Source organism: Sinocyclocheilus rhinocerous, unplaced genomic scaffold (genome assembly GCF_001515625.1).
Source record: "Sinocyclocheilus rhinocerous isolate Xijiao unplaced genomic scaffold, SAMN03320098_v1.1 scaffold149, whole genome shotgun sequence".
NCBI lineage: Eukaryota > Metazoa > Chordata > Actinopteri > Cypriniformes > Cyprinidae > Sinocyclocheilus > Sinocyclocheilus rhinocerous.
The window spans coordinates 974,722-980,589 of NW_015654504.1; the positions used below are offsets into that span (position 1 = coordinate 974,722).

General features: G+C 40.6%; 1 pseudogene; it reads left to right on the top strand.

The window, feature by feature from the left end:
- The first annotated feature begins 1,184 nt into the window (after positions 1 to 1,184).
- The window catches only part of LOC107717307 (uncharacterized), an 8,740-nt pseudogene continuing 4,056 nt past the window's right edge, over positions 1,185 to 5,868 (top strand).

The window sequence follows — 5,868 nt, forward strand, 5'->3', positions numbered from 1 at the left end:
GGAAATGGAAGGTGAAGTTGAGCGCACTGCATTGTCACCTTTATTTCTAAAGCTTTACAGTGTTAAACAGAAAACTGTGTTAATGTTGCAAAATGCATCAATTTTGAAAAAAATTCACTTTCAGCTGTAAAGCAGATCAGTTCAGTGAGATTTTGTTCTCATCAGAGTGTCAGTGCAGTTAAATCGATAATATTACTGAATATTAAGCCCAGTGTCACACTGTACAATGCTCGTTTTGACATGTAGAAGATCGTAATTTTACGAAGCAACGAGAATACTTTTTGTGCGCAAAGAAAACAAAAATAACAACTTTATTCAACAATTTGTCTCCTCCGCGTCACCCTATAGCGCCATTTTGGAGAGTATCACATACATAAACAACGTATGCAACATATGTACGCGGATATGTTGTTTATGTATGTGATACTCTACTAAATGGCGCTATAGGGTGACGAGAGCTCTCGGAATGCATCAAAAATATCTTAATTTGTGTTCCGAAGATGAACAAAGATCTTACAGGTTTGGAATGACATGAGGGTAAGTAATTGATGACAGAATTTTCATTTTTTGGGTGAACTATCCCTTTAACGATTGGAATGCGATAACTAATCGCAATTATTCCTGAAGCGTTCCAGATTATGATGCATATGATTTGAGCTGCTCATGAACTTGAGAAGAACGTCCTGATGATTTCTCCACATGAATGATTATACTAGCAGACCGATAGAAACCAAGTGTGCTGCACAAGTCCTGAATAGTGAAGCCAAAACATTTAGATCACCTTTAGATCCAGGTGGCTGGACCCAGTGTAGGTCATAAACCCTGCCTTCTCCATGTAATCTAATGGGGTGTGAGACAAACTTAAAGGCGCCATAGAATGGAAAACTGTATTTACCTAGGCATAGTTGAATAATAAGAGTTCTGTACATGGAAATGACATAACGTGAGCCTCAAACACCATTGTTTCCTTCTTCTTATGTAAATATTGTGCGTGCAAAAGACCACTGAAAAAGAGGCGAATACCAACATAACACCGACTGTGATGTTACAGTCGGGATCATTAATATGTACGCCCCCAACATCTGCATATACTCGCCCATGTTCTAGGCCAGCTACACCTGCACAGCCGAATCATCAGACGTTCTGCAGGTATTGTGAAGAAACGAGCGAGGACAATAGCGAAAATGGCAGATCATGGATATAAATGTTATGTTCCAGGCTGTGCAGGGGATGTGAGCACTTTCCATACTCTTCCCACAGAAAATAACTGTTAACAAGCATGGTTGATGTTTATCTATAACCGGATACTGCAACAATTCAATTCAAAATTGTTAGTTTGCTCTGCCCATTTCACCACTGACAATTTTTTGAACCTGGGACAATATCAAGCAAGCTTTGCTCAGCGTTTGATACTGAAGAAGGGGGCAATTCCAACTATATTGCCATTACAACCCCTACCGCAAGCAGTAAGTAGTGATTTTATCCACTTCTTGACTGCTGAAGCCATTTTGTTTAAATTGAAAGTTTCTTAGTGAGCTAACAACATTAACGATAATTTACCCTGTGTTGTCGAGATTGAACGCAAGATGCTACTACAGTAACGTTAACCTTAGCTAACTAGTAAACTCCAACTAACTAGCATAGATAACTAAATAGTATGACGACCTATTTACGCAGAGGTTAATGTTAATTCCTGCCTGTGTTGTCATATAAATCTACAAAATATAACTCTAGATACATCTATGTCAATCACTTTTGGTCGGGTAGAATTATAATTTAGCCTCTATTTCATCAACAACACATAACTCAGGAGCTAACTAGGTTACTTTGGTTACTTACAGATAGCTCACTCGCTCCTTCTAGCTAACGTGACCTTCTCCACCACTTAAAGTTAAGCTGAAACGATCTAGGCATCTACTCAATTTGGTAAAATATGTTTTCTTTGAGAACTGATGTATGATTATTTTGCACGCTTGTATTTCAGAGTACATCACAGCTCCTGCATACAAATGAGGTAGGCTACCAAACAGATGGTCCGATTGTTTTATCTAAGGGAACACAACTGTCTTTGAAAACAATGAGGTCCCACCTTCGAAGCAAAGGTAATGTTACTTATCATTAAGTGCGTATGTGCTGCGTTATAAGGACAGATTAATTGTGCACTATTATTAATTGTAAGCTTGTTTAGCGCGTTAAGTCAACTGCTATTTGCAGTTCTATTCATAATCATCAGGATCCATCTGCGCTGATGGACAGAGAAGATGGCTTGTGCCCAGTTATTGAAATCTTGTATGGGTTACCATTATTTCCCTTACTAATTCTATTTTGTAACTGTTAGGCGTACAGGTGACAGTGTCGTCTCAAAGTGTGGCGGTAGGCACCATAACAACTGCAGTGTCATGGCCCGCAATACAGCCATTTGCATTGACACCAGTGAAGGCTTCAAGGCCAGCCAAAATACACCCTTGTTGAATTGGAGGAGGATCAGGAAATGGGGGATGTTTCCTCTGCAGGCACTGATCCACAAGATTCCACATATGATACTGCAAGGTCTGTTACAACTGAGACAGAATCATCACAGGTTTTGTAAGTACAGTTATATTTCTCTAACAATTCAGCAATGTTTTCACACAAACTGTGACTTGGTTTTCAGGTTTTCACTAACAGGCACAATGTTGTTTCTTTGTTTTTTCTTTCAGTGCCACATCAATGCCATTCCATAAGAATGCAAAGTTCATAGTTTTTGAAAAATGCCTCCTTAACCTGTTTGAGAGTTGTTCTGTTTGCACCAGGGCTTGTAATGTCCGCCCACGCAGAAGAGGGACCTCCATAGCCATTGACCAAAGGTGCCCTCACTGTGACTTCTTTAGACAGTGGAGGAGTCAGCCTGTCGTTGGCAGCACCCCTGTGGGCAACCTTCAGTTGTCTGTTGCCATCTATTTCAGTGGAGCTTCCTTTCTGAAGATGCAAAAGGTATCGTATCCTTTGTACACACCAAATTAGTCAAAGCTAGATGGGACAACTAATTTTTTTACAATTATTTTAAAAGGTGTTCAGGGCGATGTACCTGAAAACGCATACATATGATGCTTTTAGAAGGCATGCCAGGACATACCTTGAACTGGCTATCATCCACAAGTGGAATGAGGATCAAAATGAGCAACTGCACTACCTGAGCCAGTACAAGAATGTTATTCTTGGTGGTGACATGTGAGCACACTCACCAGGTGCACTTTTTTATTTCAATTTATCTTATTATTTAAACAACTATGCATTGCACAAGGCCGTGTAAATATGCAGATGATGATGTGTTTCTGTCTTATACATAACTCTGCTGTATTTCAAAATGATTAGTAACTTTTTTTTTTAAATGCAGGACATTCTGCAAAGTATGGGAGCTACACCATGATGGACTTGCAGACCAACAACATTGTAGACATACAGCTGGTACAGGTATTTGAAAATATGGGGACTCCAACAGCAGACTATGGTGAACATACTCTTGTTATGTACAACTACTTAAAAATTGCAAGCATACTACTTATTGAATGTCATGTTGGCAGTTGACCCCTTTGTCTGTAGTATCAATTTGTAACAAATCTGTGCACATTTCAGAGAGAAAATACAGCATACATAACTTTATCACCATTTTTATATAGAGCGGAAGAGACTTCTTTTCATACACACTTCATAATAAATATGTAATATATAGAGTATTACATATACATTTTATGTTTGTGTGTTTGTGCACAGAGCAACGAGGGAAGCTAGCACATGGAGAAGGAGGGTCTTAGAAGAAGCTTGGATCGCCTGGAGGAAAGCGGTGTAAAGTTGGACTGCATTGTCACTGACCGTCACCCCCAGATACAAAAGTTCCTAAAGGGTCGTAAAATCAACCACTATTATGACGTCTGGCACATGGCAAAAGGTATTGCTTACATCTTGGTTGACAGAAATTACATTTCAGATATTCATGGTTGAAGTACCTATCCATACTTCTGAAGAAGCTTACTGCATCAACCTTTTTTAAAAATCTGTGATATGTTTTGCCTGTAAATTTGACTTCATTAGGATTGTCAAAGAAGGTGGAGAAAATTTCCAGAGAGAAGGACTGTGGTTTAGTGAAGAAGTGGCATTAAGGCCCCGATATACTTCAAACGAAGATCTTTTTCATTCTTAGTTTGAGGGCAAAAAGAAGTTCGAAAAGGCTGAGCAACGGTATACTGTTTTCGAACATTCCGACACCCCCGCACTGCTGGAGGTGGGGTTGTAAACATGTGTCACGCCGCTCGCGTGTACCCCCTAAACACAACAACGATGGCGGCTGTGAGAGAAGAACAGTTTCGTAAACATCTGTCAGTAGCATTGATCTATTCAATGGCAAGGAAAAAGAACAAAAACAAGCGACGTAGATGGTATGTGCGTCCACTTAACGAAAACCGAAAGAATGATGGCAAGTTTGCCCTTTTTATTCAGCAAATGCGGAGCACAGATGAGGAAGTGCATTTTTCATACTTCAGAATGTGCGCCGCACGGTTTGATGATCTCCTGAAAAGGGTATCACCATATGTGAAACATGCAAAAACGCAAAAACACCGATTTCCACTACGGAGAGACTGGCCTTGATGCTCCAAGTACTAGCTTGTGGGGCCAAGCAACAAAGTGTGGCTGAAACATTCAAGATTGGACCGTGCACATCCTGCAAGATAGTCGCGGAGATGTGCGAGGCCATTTGGATAGCCCTCAAAGATGAGTTTGTCTCTGCACCCTCACAAACACAATGGGAATTTGGAGGCTGTGGAATTTTCCAAACTTCATCAGAGCCATTGACGGAAAACATGTCTTGGTGAGAGCGCCAGCACGGAGCGGGAGTCTGTATTTTAGCTATAAAGGGACACATTCGATTGTGATTCTAGCTGTGTGCGACGCACAATACAAGTTCACTATGGTGGACATTGGCGCTTATGGCCGTGAAAGTGATGGAGGTGTCTTTCAAGAGAGCTCTTTTGGAAGGGCCTTGTTGCAAGGACAGCTGGATTTGCCCAGACCAAAAGCCCTACCTGGGACAGAAACTTTGTGTCCTCATGTCATAGTTGGAGATGCAGATTTCCCCCTGAATGTGAACCTGATGCGGCCATATCCAGGTATTGTAACCAAAGTGTTTTCATATTACATTTTTATTACTTAATATTGTTATTACCAGCGCAGATCATTATTAGATAATAATAATGATAATACTGTTGTGTCAGTATATGGAGTGTCTGGTGTAACTGAGCCTATTATGTTTTCTATTAAAGGGTTAGTTCACCCAAAAATGAAAATTAGCCTGTGTTTTACTCACCCTCGAAGCATCCTAGGTGTATGTGACTTTCTTCTTTCAGACGAATCCAATCGGAGTTATATTAAAAATTGCCCTGCCCCCACCAAGCCTTTCAACATGGGCAAGCGGGTGTTTGTTGTCAACAGTTCAGAAGACATGAAGTAAAGTGCGTGCATCTGTAATACAACGTCGCTCACACGGCTCCGGGGCATGAATAAAGGCCTCCTGTAGCAAATCCATGCGTTTTCGTAAGAAAAATATCCATATTTCAAACGTAATAAACACTTTTCTATCACTTCCGCCATCTGTCATACCCGGAAGGCTTTCCGGCGGATGACGTAGGACGTCGGCGTTGCATGATTAGTGACGAGTGCGGAGAGAGAACAAAACAAACGCCGTTCACAAATTAGAAGCACAAAACAAGGATTTGTAAAGAAAAGGATTCCGATATAAGTAAGAGGAGACTGGTTTTCCTTTGCTAAAGTAAGGAAACTTTGCTTCCTTTGCTCCTATAAACAAACTCGTGAGACTAGCATATCTCAGAGGCG